The following is an 18,077-nucleotide window of genomic DNA, read 5'->3' as shown; positions in this document are numbered from 1 at the left end:
GTCAAGTTAGGGTTTTTTACAATATGGATATAAAATTAAAATATAAAAACACTTACAAAAACAATAAAAAAAAAATTATAAACACATTATAAAAAACCTAACCTAGGGTGCCGAATAGATATTATTATTATTATTTAGCATTCAACATCATCATTTAAAAGTCATTTCTACCAGTCAACATAAGGAAACAACTCGAAAATTTGCATCACATTACTTTGTCACTCTTGTGAATAAAATGCAACTTTCTCATTCGCTTTTCAACAATCAAGAAAGCCTTTATGAGCTGGTGTGGTGAAGAATTAATTGTTGCGCCTAAGTACGTACAGGTACATACTTAGTAGAGCGCTTTTAAAAGCTTGTTTTAATCTGTTATTGATGCGTGTTGGTATCTGTACCCGTACCATGAGTCACTGACAGCGTCAAAAGTTCAAAACTGGCATATACGCGAACGTCTACGTAATTTACTTTCTATACATCTATAGCACTATGCGAGTACGAGCGAGATGCATAGAACGTAAGTTACGTTCTCGATAGCGTTAATGTCAGTGCCAAACTGCTGGTAGCCACACTAATATATAGGTATGTAAGTAAGTTACGAAACGATTGAACAATTGAAGCAAGATAAAAATGGAAACAACCATAACCTTTCTTTTAATTTATTAATTTTAATCATAATGTGTTAAAATGGAATCCGAAAGCCGTCTTTCAGCCATATTTTTTATTAATCGAATTAAAACTGTTGTGAGACATATTTATACTAACATTGAATAATGTTACGTACTGTTAATGCTTGAGAAAGGAGACCTAGGCTCTCCGAAACATGTCGCGCGACTCGTGCGAGTGACTAAAAAAAGTGAATCCAATTTTTCTACTAAAATATATGGTCATGACTGTCATGAGCCAATGATGTTACTACCATTTTTATTTTTATTTTCAAAACATTGCGCATGAGAGGAGGCCTGTGCCCAGCAGTGGGACGTATAAAGGCTGAATTATTATTATATTTCAAAACATTATTATGTAATATGGATTTGTTTGTCATATTTGCATTTGTAAAGTTAGTCTCTACTTACCTACTATTGACCATTATTCTTATTTGGAAAATAAAAGTAAAGTTAATAAAGCTGCTAAGTAAAGTTATTATTCACATTTTAAAGTAAGTAGGTACTTCAACTCTACCTTCACTTCAACTCTTGATAATTAATTAGTACATTTTTGTTTTGTTTAATGCTTTGTGAGCTAGCGATTAGAGAGACAGTAGCTGGTGCCAGGTACAGTGAAAGGAGCAACGGGCGAACTGCACCGCGGGGCGAGGCAGGGGGTGAGGACGGGCGGCGGGCGGCGAGGGAGGGGGAGCGTCTAGACAGGCCGCAGACGCGGGAGGCTGCGCCGCAGTACCAATACGCACGCACACTACCAAACTGTGCAACACACACCAATGAGCGATGCACTTCATTTGACCCTACCTACGGAGCAATTATTTAATCTATATTAAAAATTAAAAACCGGCCAAGTGCGAGTCGGACTCGCGCACGGAGGGTACCGCACCATCAACAAAAAATAAAGCAAAAAAAATCGTGTTTGTTGTATGGGAGCCCCCTTTAAATATTTATTTTATTTTATTTTTAATATTTGTTGTTATAGCGGCAACAGAGATACATCATTTGTGAAAATTTCAACTGTCTAGCCATCGCGGTTCATGAGATACAGCCTGGTGACAGACGGACGGACGGACGGACGGACAGCGAAGTCTTAGTAATAGGGTCCCGTTTTTTACCCTTTGGGTACGGAACCCTAAAAAGCCATACGCGTCGTCGACGTATAACTTTTAGTGATGAAGCGTCTATTTATGGACTTAAGTGTTAAGGGTTCGATGCAGGGGTCCGCAGACACGCATGTGCAAACATTTTTTAATGGGATTCTTTGTTCTTACACTTGCGTTGATGTCTGATAAATGATAATTCAAATAATTAATATTCATCCACAATAACTTAAGATCAACAATTTTGTACCTAAGTGTTCTATTTCAGAGTCAGGCTGACTACCTGTCTTGTTGACTCGAATAACCTTCAGACAAGGTGCATTCGCAGTGGTAGGTAGTTATCTCCTGTTATACTCGTGTTTGTTTATTTCAACGATATTTTCAGAATAAGTATACAGATTTACTTCTAAGACGATGACCCCTCAACGAACCAAGCAAACAAAAAATGCGAGTGTCTACTTTTATTTCATTTACGTAGGTTTTTAAGTTTGTTGTTGTAGTTCCATTTCCGTAAAAACTTGAATCTTGTTCTGAGCCCGTACCATGAGTCATTGACAGTGTCTAAACTGACATAATATATACGCTATCGAGAACGTAATTTACTTTCAATACATCTGGTTCGCACTAATATGCGAGTACGAGCGAGATGTATAGAAAGTAAATTACGTTCTCGACGGCGTTTATGTCAGTGCCAAACTGATGGTAGCCGTACTGTCAATCAAAAGAAAAATGTGGTAATTAGCAGGGATGTTGCGAACATCCGCATCCGTATCCGCAACCACGGAATTTCCGCATTATTTTCAACATCCGCATCTGCATCCGCATCCGCATAAAATCGATGCGGAGCTTATGCGGATGCGGATGTCAAACAATTCGGTACAGGAACGTCTTAGCGGCGGCGTAAGTGCTAGGTAATTTCGTCATTACCTATAACGAAATCGTCTAGAGTCTAGATCCAGAAAAGTCGACCAAGTTACTGTTTATTCAATATTTATAACGCACCTATATTCTTGCTCAAATACTAAACGTTTCTTTTTTTTAAGATAAAAAAAATACTAAAAATGTAATATTTGACGTTTTCTAAGTACCTAATCTTGACATCCGCATCCGCGGATGTGAACCTTTAAATATCCGCATCCGCATCCGCGGATGTCAAAAAATCTGGTACCTAATTACGTTCTCGATGGCGTTTATGTCTGTGCCAAACTGATGGTAGCCGTACTGTCAATCAAAAGAAAAATGTGGTAATTAGGTATTAAAGTCTGTGCGGAAAGAGAAGAGTCATGGAATCTAATGCCCATACATTTCATGACTGTTCTCTTTTCGCACAATAGACTCTAAACTCTAATAGGATGCATAAAAAGTTACTGCGTTTCACTTTGAATAGCAATGTGAGATACAAGATTTTTTCAAAGTACTGACGATACATAGATTTGGTTTTAGTATATTTAGGATCACTACGGTGTTCATATCGATACTGTCGAATGTTTTTTTAAATACAATACTGGGTAGAATTTTAGAGTAAGGATACAAATGCTTTATTTGAATTATTAATACATATACAAATACTACTGGATACTGGATAGATATTATGTTAATGCCTCTATGTCTATGATATATAAAAAAACAAAACATTGTAATCTCAATAATTTTCTAAACGCAGCATCTGGTCCCTTTTTCAGGTATTACTTATATACCGCATATAAACTTTAGGTCAATACTGAATTAAACGGTTCCCAATAATCCAGGGCTTTTAAAGCTTCGTTTTTGACCCTCATGTATACGCTCCACAAAACTTTAAAAAAATCTCGAGCTTTGACTAGAAAAATAAACCTTTTACTGAAACTGATGGTTAAAGTGAGTAAAATGATATATCATTATTTTTACTTTCACAAGTACTGCGTAGGTATCTAGTCCTACCTCCTACCTAGGTACTTGCATACTAACCGTCGTTGTATAATCATGACGGTATCACATGTTTCACTTGAATATTAATCGTGTGGTTTTTTATGCGATATTACGTTACCGTATAATCGGATGTCTCTTAATCTCCATCTTATCTTAAATCACTGATAAACGAAAATGTTTCTTTTGATTTTTTGTCGAGGTAGGGTAGGTCGAGGTCGATTGAACCACTGGACAATTAAACCTTCGGGCATTTTTTTTATACATTCCGTGGAACTATCCCTAGTCATGATGGACTCGATTGGCGTTTACACACCGAATGTGTGATGATACCCTTAAATAAAAATGTTAGCCACAAAAATAAAAATGAAATCCTTAGAACATGAATCTTAAATGCGTTACTCTTAGTACTCTTACTCTAAACGGTTTTTTCTATCTAATCTAATTTAGAATTATGAATCGTTACTTCCAAAGTGATATATTAGACCCCGGTGTACCCTGCAGCCAAACCGCACGATGTCGACGATGCATCACGTCGCGGCTCCAGTTACTTAAGTGAGATTTTTGTGCGGTTTTGGCGCAGTCTTGTATTACATGGTCCATACGCCTGGCCGTGTAATTTGAACGCGACCAGTGATATACAGAAGTACAGTAGGTAAGTATATACATACTATATTATAATGTTCCAAAGATCGAAATATGTGTTGTCACAATTTCGAAGTTTGCAGTAGCGTAGGTATCAATTATGCCAAGATTGAAATCGATTGCACAAAAAATTAATAGCGGATATGGATAAGTATGGTAAGGAAAAATCACTTTATCTAATATAACATTTAAGTAGGAATAAGTTTATATTTCTTAATTCCATCTCACTTTCCATAGAGTTATGGAGTTAATACTAGGTAATAGGGACTCCTAGAATACAACAAAACTGGGCATGGTTTCACGTGTCAATTAATTAACGATTGTACACACGAACGTACGTTGTATGTGGTAGTGTATTATGTAAACAGCGATAGTGGGAGAACAAAGCGGAACACCGGGTGCAGGCGATAGCGGCGGCTGCGACGCGCGCAGCGCACAACGATAATAACAACTCGACAAAGCATCCGATATGCGCTAGTTTCTTTTGGAACGAAGTTCCTTATCGCATTTGGCGGATGGGGGCTAGGCGAAAAAAAGTGTAAGAGTTTTCCGTCACGACCTTTTCTTAACTTCGTCCCAACCGAGTGTTTCACGACACTCACGCATTTTTTTTTAGTGCCCTGTCTTACGCAAAATGCTTTTATTTGCAATGTTTTTTTAATGTATGGATGGACTGGTGGTGGACTTTCTTTGTAGTGTATCGAGTTAGACCAAAATAAGTCTGCAACGACAAGATCGTGATCGACAATCGACAAACTTCTAGGAAATTATGACGGATAAATAACTCTTGCACTGTGTATAAGTACTATCAAAATCTTTGCAGACTTATCTTGGTTTAACTATTTGCTTATAGTGGCTATGCGAGCTGTAAACCTATTAGCGAGTGTCTTTGCACAGGTAAAACTTGTCTACATGCGGATTCTCCATTGTGCTAAATATCTAGAATCGATTCAGAAATGTGACCTGTAGTGTAGAGGAGAACAACCGGACAGATATACGAAAGCATTTTTGACCAAGCTGAAATGAAGTCTTTCAGTCAATCAGGTAAACTTTTCAGCTTGGGTTGGTCAAGTGAGAAAAGTTTACTTGATTTGAGCTAAACTATATACCTACTTCGATGTGTATGTACTGTAACGGGTGTAGCAGGGGAAGAGCCGTGAAATACAGAAATCCACTTTAAAGGCTACAAATACTTAATGTAATAACTGAAGGGCCCTGAGGTCGAAGTCTCGAGGTCAATAGACACTATCGACAGATATTGTTATTAAATACTATACTTTACTGTTAATACTAATACTGTTTATAACTAATTATGTATTGTCTTTTAGCTGTACTTACAAGTTACAATAAAGTAAACGACACTTAGTAGCAAGTACGAGTAATGTAGAGGTTTGTTAAAAGTTTGTTGTAAAAGTTTGTAAAAGTGCGTAGCATGTATATACATGCTACGCACTACGACGCACTAAAACACGGTGTATATATCTGGAAGTAAAATAAAAATGTGCTAATTATTCGCGCGGCACGTGTGCCATGCGCAATTGCGCACTGAAAAGATTTATAATTTCTAAAATTAGCCTTAATTATATATGTATGCTATATACATAGGTAAATTTTCCCTGCGTTTATCTGGGGGCACGGTAGTGGCCCCGTCAAGACGAGCTAAACGAAGCGAAAGGGCACTACCTACTTTTTCTCGAAGCGCTTTGACGTTTTTTTGTTGTTACATATTTATGGCGGCAACGTTATGAGCTGTGGCAAATAACAAAATACTTTACGCATCGCTTTCGCGAGGTATGTTTAGACGTAAACTTTAAGAACCATGTCTTAATTTTTCTCAATTATCATGCTTATTTTCTATTCATTTTACTTTTATTTTAAGATTTAGCACGTCTTCTCTTGCCTTTTAATAATGACGTCCCGAACGTGCGTCTACGGCAATATATTATATGACGAGAAGGGGCAGTTTTTAATTATACAAAATTATGTATAAGAACAGTTTCAGGAAATGTTGTAGATTGTTTAAGTATCAAAACTACGTTGAAATTAAGTAGATTTTTATGAAAAATTGACACTTGTTTTGAAGTAATTTCTGGTGAAAATTGATTTCGTCTAACTTTCATTTACTCTTGTTCAATATCATATAACAAAAATGTAGTCTATTAAAGGTGGAGTACAGGATATGTGTAATACAAAATTACCATTTTTAGTAGTCCAAACTTTACGAAATATACAAATAAGATCGACAAAATCAGTGCTTTACGCGCGTTTACCTAAACGTCCATCAGAAAAAAAAATCATTACTAATTTAAAGAGCCTGTTTTCAAAAAAATGTAATCTGTAAAAGTGCAAGATAAGAAGACGACAAGACGTGCTAATAGATACCAGTACTTGTTATTTCTATTATGTAACAAAAGGTGTACAATTTCATCGACTAACTCAATTTTACATTTTTGCGACTAAAATTGATACCGGCCTCTTAAATATGCGTAGCCAAGATATCGCTATAGACAACTTCAATCGATACACATTGAAAATTATCACTTAAATTTTCATTCGCATATCCGTCATCCCGATGCATATTTTACTTCTCGATTGGCTTTTGTATTATAAACGATTGTCATCTTGTATGCAGTAAGATCGCTGCGCTCCGTTCGCTGTGGCGGGGTCGACGCTCGGCGCGTAAACAGATAAGTCCGATTGATTACGCCGCTGCCCACTCTTACCACGGCACGGCACCGCGCCTCAAACAAAACAAACAAATTCCTTTCAATTTCGGTCAAAGCACTCCAACTCGTCCGTCATATTTTTATGGACGGCGCGCGGCCTTTCAAATCTTACGGTGTGCGAAATTGAGATATGAAAAGACAATTGCGATAACAGACGTAAATGAAGGGTCCACGGAAAGAACATGTCTAGTCACATTTTTCGGAAAATGAGATTTTTATCTCAAAATGAAGAGCTCTTAATGAAACTATTATATATCTTTTGCTACCACTGTATAATAAATGTAACACAACTTAATTTTTAGTTAAATATATAATACCGGTCACGGAATTACCATACGTTTTGACATTGTTCCAAAGACCAAATTTTAAAACCGCGATTACTCAAAATGTTACTAGTGTGATAGACATGTTCTTTCCGTGGACCCTTCAAATATTATATTTAACGCGAATTATACCTGCTCGATCAAAATGCCCTAATACCGTAATCTTGCTGAAAATTGCGTACCATGCCAAATATTGCCTGGCTTAAATAAATATAGATTTTCTACGAGTACAACCATTGTTAGAACAAGCCAGTTTATGGTATTAATTTATATTTACAATGTAAATATTGGCTTTACGTCCGTGATACAAGTGTAATTGTGTATTCGATTCTCATAAATTTATAACTCTGACAAATAAACAGTAAAACCACTAACATTATAGATACAAATGTAGTGCATAATTATTATTATTTTCCATCGTTTTTTCACGGAAACGTACATCCATCCGTTGGCTTGAACGTTCATAGGTACTAAGAGGCTTTACATAACCGCTGCGGTTTTCAATTTGGCATGGTATAACTTGTTCCCACTTGGACATCACTACTCGGAGCCCATGCATTTCAGTCGTACCGTCACACTCCGTGATTGTTGAGCCATTTAGGGTCATCTAAATGACTGTACATACGTATAGGTACATTGGTATTAATTAAACAAGTGCATATTCAAATCAACTAAAAATGTAGAACAAGGGCCGATTGCATAACAAACTACAACTAATATTACAAGCGGAACTCCTTTTCTAATTTCACTTATTAAATAAGGAGTTCCGCTTGTAATATTAGTTGTAGTTTGTTATGCAATCGGCCCCAAGTCTACACAGGTGAAAATCGTCCGGGGATTGGAAAGGATTCTTAATCAATTTTTTAACAAGCAGGTACGTCTGGAGCGATATTCCAAATTTTATATTAAAGGAAAAAGTGGAAAATGTTACTCTTCCGGCAGGACTTGAACCCGCATTCTCCGCAATCCGTGCGTTGCTCTTAACCAATTGAGCTACGGTAGCCTACCAGGACATCGCAAATGTTTCCATCCCTTCCTTTATGCATACACGCCATAAGGGTGGCGTATAGCGACATCTACCGAAAGACGATTACATCTTTTTGATTCTTAATAAAGCAGAGACGCTTTTCATGGAGATTTTCGTGCCGCCTGTTGACATCTCCATTGCAGTAACATAATTATATTGCTGTCCCGCTTAATCATGATGATGTCGATGTCACTGTGTGAGCTTGACACCAATATAATAGGGATGATGACATATGTTAAATTTTATAACAAAATCTAGTAAAATAGATAGCAAACGAGCAATTTATCACAATAATGTGGATATTCAAATAAAATATTGAAAAATTACAAAAATGCAGGACTTGACAGTTTCAAAATTTATTTATTTTTTTAACTACCAAAAACGATGAAAGTAAGGATACCATTCGATTCCTTACATTTCATACAAAAAAATATTGTATAGCAACTATAAACATAAACGCAATATTTCACCGACAAAAACGCAATTTTCTTGTTTCGCAATTTTGTTGTTTGTTGTTTGTTCTACAAGATGGGCTCCCAGAGACCTTGACGTCACGTTCCCTTGTCGTTTTGTATGGTTTACCCTTGAATTGCCGACAGACATTTCATCGAATGTTATTTCGAAGACAACGTTTCAAGTATTTTCATTTCATCGACAAGTCATTGCGTCGAAGAATCGATACTAGTTAATTTAAATCTCGGACTTTTAACTGGTACTTGAATTATTTTGCATATAGTTTATATCGTGGTATTTCATTACGGGTTTTCTTATTTCATTTTGGATTGCATTTAATAAAATTGATTACGCATAATATTATTTCAATTTGTAATATTTCATATTTATTTAATATTTGTAATACTTTGAAAGCCGTTCGTTTCTCTGTGGGGTCGCAGTTCTAACCTAACCTAAACCTACTTTGATAGCCGTTCGTTTCTTTGTGGGGTCGCAGTTCTAACCTAACCTAAACCTACTTTGAAAGCCGTTCGCTTCTGTGTGGGGTGGTAGATCTAACCTAACCTAAACCTACTTTGATAGCCGTTCGTTTCTGTGTGGGGTCGCAGTTCTAACCTAACCTAAACCTACTTTGAAAGCCGTTCGTTTCTGTGTGGGTTCTCAGTTCTAACCTAACCTAACCGAAACCTACTTAGTTTTATTATAAGTACATATTTGTATGACATAATTATATACATAATTTGAAAATTCTTACAACAGAAAAATGTATAAATGTGTAGTACGACATATTAAATTTTTTAAAGTAATACGTCGAACAAATGAATTGCAATGTTTAGTACTTAGTTGTGTCAATTAAAATAATTTGAAACGAATCAGCGATCAAGTAATATTCATTGAATAGTATTTCTACTCAGTAAGAAAAATTTAAATAAATAGTATATGAAACAAAATAACGCCAAACAATATTACGAGTACTAATGTTTCGATGAATCGTTGTCGATGAAATAATATTCGATGAAAAGTTTTTCGACAAAACAAGGGTACACCACATTTTTGACCACACCATCACAAGAAAAATATTACTTAACTGTAAAATATCAAACAAAATCAAAGCAAATCAATTCAAAATTAATGTTATGTAATATTTATCATTCAAAATCATCATTTGAAACTCAAAATTTTGATTTTATGTAGTTTTGCCCCACAGTGGATAAAATGCAACTTTCTCATCAGTTTTTGAACAATCAAGAGAGCCTTTACCAGCTGGTGTGAAAAAATATATAAATTACAGATCACTCAGGAATGTAGGCCGGTCGGGTAGACTGCCGGTAGGGCCTTACGAGGAAAAACCGGCCAGGCGCGAGTCGGACTCGCTTACTGAGGGTTCCGTACAAATTTAACTATTTTTTATATATATTTTACACATTTAGTTTATAGATTTTTCCTTGTATTTGTAGTGTAAGAGTGTGCGAAATTTCATAGTACTAGGTCAACGGGAACTACCCTATCAATTTTGATTTCCTTGACAGTATCGAAATTTACGTTTTGTGCGGCATAAACGGCCATATCTTTTTTGACGTTAATTTAGAAATTTTTTTTTTTTTTTTCACAGCTTCTAGAAACTGTAGACCTGAGTATTGGTCTTAATTTCAAATCGATACCTCCACGCGCGAGATAAATGGTCTTGACAGACAGACGGACGGACGGACAGATGGAAAGACGGACGGACGGACAACAAAGCGAAAAGGAAAAAAACGGAAACCTTATATTCCGTTTTTTTCCTTTTTTAGGTACGGAAGAAATTTGTTTTGAGATACATTTAATACATTAACTACTTACATAGTTTGAAGACAAGTTTAAACATATTATTATTATTTCGTGTAAAAGACATCAACGCGTTGTCCATATGGTAAAATGCGGAAAAGATTTTATCAAAAAGTTATCTTAAACCTGATAAGATTATATTAAAATCTTATTATTTGCGCATAATCTACGAAAGCTTGAAGTATAAAGTACAAACACACAACACAAACATTACAAAGTACAGTGACAGTAAAAAGTTATGCTCAAACATCTATGTATTAAAAAAACCGGCCAAGTGCGAGTCGGACTCGCGCACGGAGGGTTCCGCACCATCAACAAAAAATTGAGCAAAACAAGCAAAAAAAAAACGGTCACCCATCCAACTACTGACCCCGCCCGACGTTGCTTAACTTCGGTCAAAAATCACGTTTGTTGTATGGGAGCCCCACTTAAATCTTTATTTTATTCTGTGTTTAGTATTTGTTGTTATAGCGGCAACAGAAATACATCATCTGTGAACTACATCAACTGTCTAGCTATCACGGTTCGTGAGATACAGCCTGGTGACAGACGGACGGACGGACGGACAGCGGAGTCTTAGTAATAGGGTCCCGTTTTTACCCTTTGGGTACGGAACCCTAATTATGAGGGTGTGTAGACAAGATGCCAATCGTTCACGCTACTATGCTCCTATCCACAATGATTATAGTAAATGTAGTAAATACTTAAATAGTTCCGTACCTTATAATTTCAGTTTGAATAAAGTTATAATAAATCACGTCCAGTGTGTATGTTTAAATACTTTAATTACTACAAGTAATGCATGTTTCAGTAATTGAATTCAGTGTTTATGAATTTAATTACTATAAATTTTATTAAGTAATAAAAGTTATTACTACATACAAGGTGTTGTGGTAGGTATTAGGTACATAACATAAGGTATAACTTATATAGGCAGTTTGTTTCAAAACATCGAGACAGTAAGCAAGTATCATATATGATGTAATTAATCTTATCTTATCTTATACCTTTAAACGAACAATTCTTGTTTGTTTATTTATTTATATATATATTTCGGCGATCTCAGAAGCGGCTCTAACGATTTCGATAAAATTTGGTATATGGGGGTTTTCGGGGGCAAAAAATCGATCTAGCTAGGTCTTATCTCTGGGAAAACGCTCATTTTTGAGTTTTTGTATGTTTTCCGAACAAAGCTCGGTCGCCCTGATATTTATTTTTAACTTAGCAACGAGCAAAAATAACAAAAAACATTTAATTAGTAAGTATCAGTGCCAACATATCGCACGAAGGGGCCGGGCCGAGTAAAAAGACAATTTGTAAATAGCGAATGTAATTGCAGACGGCGGGTGGCGTTGCCGCGTTAATGAAAGTTTAAAGCAGCCTTCGCCAGGTAAGCCCAGTCAAAGAAGAAGAGATATAGGTTTTGTAATCAATCCATACTTCCATATACTTATACATATATAATACTAGCGACCCGGCCCGGCTTCGCACGGGTTAACAAGTTATACATAAACCTTCCTCTTGAATCACTAGGTATCTATTAAAAAAACCGCATCAAAATCCGTTGCGTACCTAGTTTTAAAGATTTAATTTAATAATATTATAAATGTGAAAGTGTGTCTATCTGTCTGTCTGTTAGCTCTTCAAGTTTAAGCCACTGAACGGAGAACGGAACACTTATTTCGGAGCAGCCTATGTATTATTGTTGTGGACGGTTCACTGGGCGACATATTATCTATATAACACTATCTATACATTGTGCCTATTTATCGAAACGTATATTAACTTAAAAATAATTATGGCATGGTACACTTATTTTTGTTTTATTTATTCACTTATTATATCCTATATAAAATTCATTATGATCCTGGCAGCGCATAAAAAGTTACTACGCGATATTTGTCATTTCTCGAGTAAGTACAACCGGTTTTTACTATTTAATCGCATATCTAGTAAGGTGAACACGCGATACAGGTGTGCGCCCATAACTACTTTTTGTTTTAATATTGTTGACTGGCGACATCCTTCACACTTAAGACTGTACCAACTTCACTGTAAATATTGTGAAATACTCTTCTCTTTTGTTTTACAGTTTATTAAAAATAAAAAACTGACTCTCGGGCTCTTAAACCCTGGTTCCCTTGGTACGCGACATAATGAGTTTCTTGTTGCTATGGCGCGCTATGATGTAGATATAATGGCCATAAGCGAGACCTGGTTGAGAGCCGGGCAAGAGGCCCGCGCTCCAGCGCCGCCGGGGTACCGGCTGCGGCACGTGCCGCGCGACGCCGCGAGCGGGCGCGCGCGCGGGGGCGGGGTCGGCATGTACCTGCGGCGCGGCATCAGCGCGCGACGGCTGCAGCACCCCGAAGCGCCATTAGTTGAACAGATGTGGCTTAGTCTCAATATCAGTGGTCTCAGGCTGGCTGTAGGAACTGCGTATCGTCCTCCCTGGTTTGACGTTGACACATTTCTGGATGCACTTACTGATTCTTTAACCACTTTTGCCATGTTCAATTATATTATTTTATTAGGCGATTTTAATATTAATGTTTTGAATGCACAAGAGTCGAATACAAAGAAGCTTATAAACTTTTTAAATTATATGAACTTATCACAGTACGTTACCCAGCCGACGCATTTTACGGACCACAGTGAAACTCTCATTGATGTTATCTGCTGCAACAAATCGGTGTCTAATGTGTCCGTAAATCACATCCCCGACCTCAGCAGTCATGCTTTTATTACATGTCAACTAAGTCAATTAAAAAAGTTAAACCACCGTCGAAAATGTTTTTATACAGGCCTATTAAAAATATTAACATAACCGATTTTAATAATACTATCAACATTATTAACTGGGAGGAAATCGTGAAGGGCAGCGTCGATGAAATGGTGGCCCAGTTTAATTACTGCTTGATAAATATTTTTGATACCTATGCGCCCCTAAAAAAATCATATATTAAAGAAAATAGTTATCCTTGGATCACTTCAAATATTAGGGAGATGATGCGCCTACGGGACCTAGCTCACACTAAATATCGCCGTACTAAATTAGATAGTCATAAAAGTTACTACAAAGATCTGAAAAGCCTAGTAAATGTTTCACTCTATCATGAACAATCTGCTTATTTCCAGCATCATATAAATAAAAATCTTAATAATCCCAGCAAACTCTGGAAAAATATCAAACATAATCTAGTTAATTTTAAATCAGAACACTCAGAATTACCGACCCATCTCAATGATCCTAATTGTATCAATTCGCATTTTCTAAACATACCTGGCAATAATAACATTGACTTATCATACATAATCTCCCTTGAGTCTAATCGCCATGGCCCCTCTGTATTCAACTTAAAGCCTGTAAATGAAACAACGGTTGCCAAAATCATCAAATCATTATCGACAAACGCTACTGGGGTAGATGGCATATCTCTGGACATGGTGATTCTGACCCTTCCAAGAACTTTATCGGTAATCACAAACATCGTAAACAAATCTATAGAATCCAAAGTCTTTCCGGAACTGTGGAAAATTGCGTCAGTTAAGCCCATCCCTAAAACATCTCATCCATCCGATTACAAAGATCTAAGGCCAATAAGCATACTACCCCTCCTATCTAAAGTTCTCGAGAAGGCCGTATGCATGCAGTTAACGGAATTTCTTGAGAGTAGCGAGATACTACCAGAAAGACAGTCTGGCTTCAGAAAGGGACACAGCACCTCCACAGCACTGTTGGATGTAGTTGATGAAATCCTAACTGCACAAGACGAAGGCATGGGATCAGTATTAGCACTTTTAGATTTTTCTCGAGCGTTTGATAGTATTAACACGTCCATACTTCTATCTAAATTAGTTTATTATGGTTTTAGCAATAGTTCAATAAAATGGTTTGCGAGCTATCTAACTAATCGATCACAATTTGTTGAAGTACGAGGTGCTGACGGCTCTAGCGTGTCGTCGGAACTACTGCCAGTGTATAGGGGAGTTCCACAAGGCTCTATTTTAGGCCCCGTGTTATACAGCCTCTACAGCGCAGACATTGGAAAGAACATACAACATTGCAAATTTCATGTATACGCCGATGATATCCAGATTTACGTTTCTTTTAAGCCTGAAGATACGCAAGTGGCTGTTGATAGACTGAACGAAGACTTGCACCGTATTGCCATTTGGTCACAAATGAATAGTTTAGTACTCAATCCTACAAAATCTAAGTTTCTTGTGTTAGGCTCAAAAAAACAAGTGAAACGAATCAATGATTTAAATCCGAACGTAAACATTACAGGTCAAAATGTGGACATGGTGGCAGAAGCCCGCAACTTAGGTATTCTTATGGATAGTTCCCTGCATTTCGAAAACCACGTCATTGAAACGGTCAGAAATTGCTTTTATAGATTAACAGTTCTCTACAGGGTGCGAAACCATCTCAGTGTGGACATGCGCTTGAAACTATGTGACACTCTTATCCTTTCTAAACTTAACTATGCGGATACGGTATATGGGAACTGTTTACTAGCTCGCACCAAAAGGGTTATTCAACGACTGCAAAATGCCTGCGCACGCTTTTGCTTCCCAATACCACCTCGGTCACACATAAGCCCATACCTGAGTACTAATAAACTCTTAAACATGAATAATCGACGCATTCTACATTTTGCCACGCTCCTCTTTGGTGTCTGTAACAGTAAAAGACCGGTGTACTTATTTGAGAAATTGACCATCTATCAACATATCAGACGTGGTATCAGACTACTTTGCCCAAGACACAGAACCGCTGCATTCCGTGGCAGCTTTCGTTATGCTGCCACGAAGTGCTGGAATAATATTCCGCCACCAATTCGACAGAGCAGTACCATTGGTTCCTTTAAATCGAAACTAAAAGCGTACCTAATGGACCAACAAAGTTTTGCTGCCTGAACTCTTATATTTAAAAATACAGATTATTGCCTATATTGTACTTTAGTTACTCACCAGTTAGGTTATGTATATTTATATATAATATAATTTTGATATATATTTATTTATAATAGTATTAAATATTATTTGTTCCCGTCGTCCACAACGTGTCCTGCACTGCATGCTGTCCCGCACACTCCGCTGGCTCCACAGAAAACCAGCGCCGTTGGCCACGCTAGTCGTGCCAGCTGCATTGCTGAGTGGAGACCATTTCGGCTTCACATCTTTATACTATATCCGCTGATTTGTTTATCTTTGCCTTGTATCTGCAATGTGTTTTATTTGTATTGATGTGTTGTCTGAATAAATGATTTCTATTCTATTCTATTCTATTCTATTCTATTTCTTCACTTTCTTCAGAAAGTGTATCTGTAACTACTTTTAAGTTATTTTGCTTTTACTGAACTGTGACGAAGTGGGCAAAGTTATGTCGAAGGGCAAAGTTTTATACTTTTACGGTATGTATGTCATTAAAATTGACAAGTCACCACATATTATCCATTCATATTGTAGGAACGTGGAAAGATTCTAAAATTTTTTATGATACGTGGGTAAAAATCTTCGTCATCAATGTCATCATACTGTAACATATTGAAACTTTAATATCTGGTAAATCGAGCTTTGCTCGGAAAACATAAAAACTCGAAAATGCGCGTTTTCCCAAGAACAAGCCAGATCGATTTTTAACCCCCGAAAACCCCCATATAGCAAATTTCATCGAAATCGTTAGAGCCGCTTCCGAGATCCCCGTAATATATAAATATATAATATCTGGGCGACCGAGCTTCGCTCGGAAAACATACATAAACTCAAAAATGCGCGTTTTCCCAGAGATAAGACCTAGCTAGATCGATTTGTCGCCCCTCAAAACCCCCATATAGCTAATTTCATCAAAATCGTTAGAGCCGTTTCCGAGATTCCCGAAATATATATACATATAAATAAATAAATAAATAAACAAGAATTGCTCATTTAAAGGTATCAAATTAAATTTATTAAATCTCTCCTTTGTTATGACTCGTTGCATGGAGTAGAAGCGAAACGCGATGCAGAGTCGTAGAGAAACGCTGTTGCCAATTTAAACACACGACACTCGCGCCATTATGAACATACAATATACAGGGTGCCCAGTAATTAATGGATAACCATCTAACCACCAACAGGGCACCTTAGGCTGATCCAGAAAATGCAATAGCAGGTCTAGTAAAAGTTTCGTGGTTTTCGAGATAATCGAACTTTTCTGTCTTTTTTAATAGCTAGCACCATACTTCAAATTTAGAAAAGTGCGATTATCTCGAAAACCACGAAACTTTTACTAGACCTATAAGTGCATTTTCTGGACCAGCCTAAGGTGCCCTGTCCGTGGTTAGAAGGTTATCCATTAATTACTGGGCACCCTGTATATCTTATATGGGTAAATATTTAAATTTAATATTAGGGCTACCTCGAATTAACAATGTCAACCATTCACTGCAGGGGAGAGGAGTACTTGACTTGACAAATTTTCCACTTTAAGCAGGCGTGTCTCACTCCGCGATTTCGTCGCTTTGCTACAGGTAGCTAAAACCAGTGTAATTACACACACCATTCGCTACATCCATTCGGCCCCAATTTGGAAATGGGGAAAGCCATAAACCGCGCGTGGCGCTGTCGCCACCTAGCGGCCATATCTGTGCTGATCGTAACAGACGCGTTTTGTTAGAGAGTGAGTCTTCTGTACTTAGTACAATTATTTATTCTGTGCTTTAAGCTTAAAAGTCAGACCAAACCTGTTGCGGATGAAGCCGGAACCGTGCTCCATGCGCATGCGCAGTACACATGCATGTACATCGGCCTTAAGATTTCGCAAACTATGCCCTCCATATAATATGCGTAATATGTTTAATTCTTCCATAGTTACGGTTAGGGGACTAAACTTACTTAAATTAACCCAAAAAGCATTTTTCTGGTAGTTATAAGCCATGTCGATAGTAAATAAGCGATTTGCTTATTAGTAGAAAAAAACTGTCCCGTGGACTTTGAACAACGGGACAAAAAACAACAAAGAACGTGCTAAGAGCACGTCGGGTCATCCGCAGTGTAGGGTTCCGTAGTTACCCATCCGTCACAATCTCATAATAGTCACAATAGGCTGCCTTGAACGGAGGCTATTAGTAAGTATCATGTACTAACAAGCAAAAGGGAGTACTTTCGCAGCGCTTTGTTCGTCTTTTTACAAGTTTTTATTTAGTTTCACCTGTCCCGTTGTCTGTCTGTAATCAAATCTTGCAAGTTAAATTTGATCCACTTCCCGGTTTCCGATTGAGCTGAAATTTTGCATACACATGTAAGTCGGGTGACAATGCAATATTATGATACCATCGAGCTGATCTGATGATGGAGACAGGAGGTGGCCATAGGAACTCTGAGATGAAAAAATGCAACGTAATTGTGTTAATGGTTTTTATAAT

This window comes from Cydia amplana, chromosome 11, assembly GCF_948474715.1.
Source record: "Cydia amplana chromosome 11, ilCydAmpl1.1, whole genome shotgun sequence".
NCBI lineage: Eukaryota > Metazoa > Arthropoda > Insecta > Lepidoptera > Tortricidae > Cydia > Cydia amplana.
The sequence above is the reverse complement of the archived record's forward strand: the minus strand, read 5'-3'. Positions refer to the sequence as shown.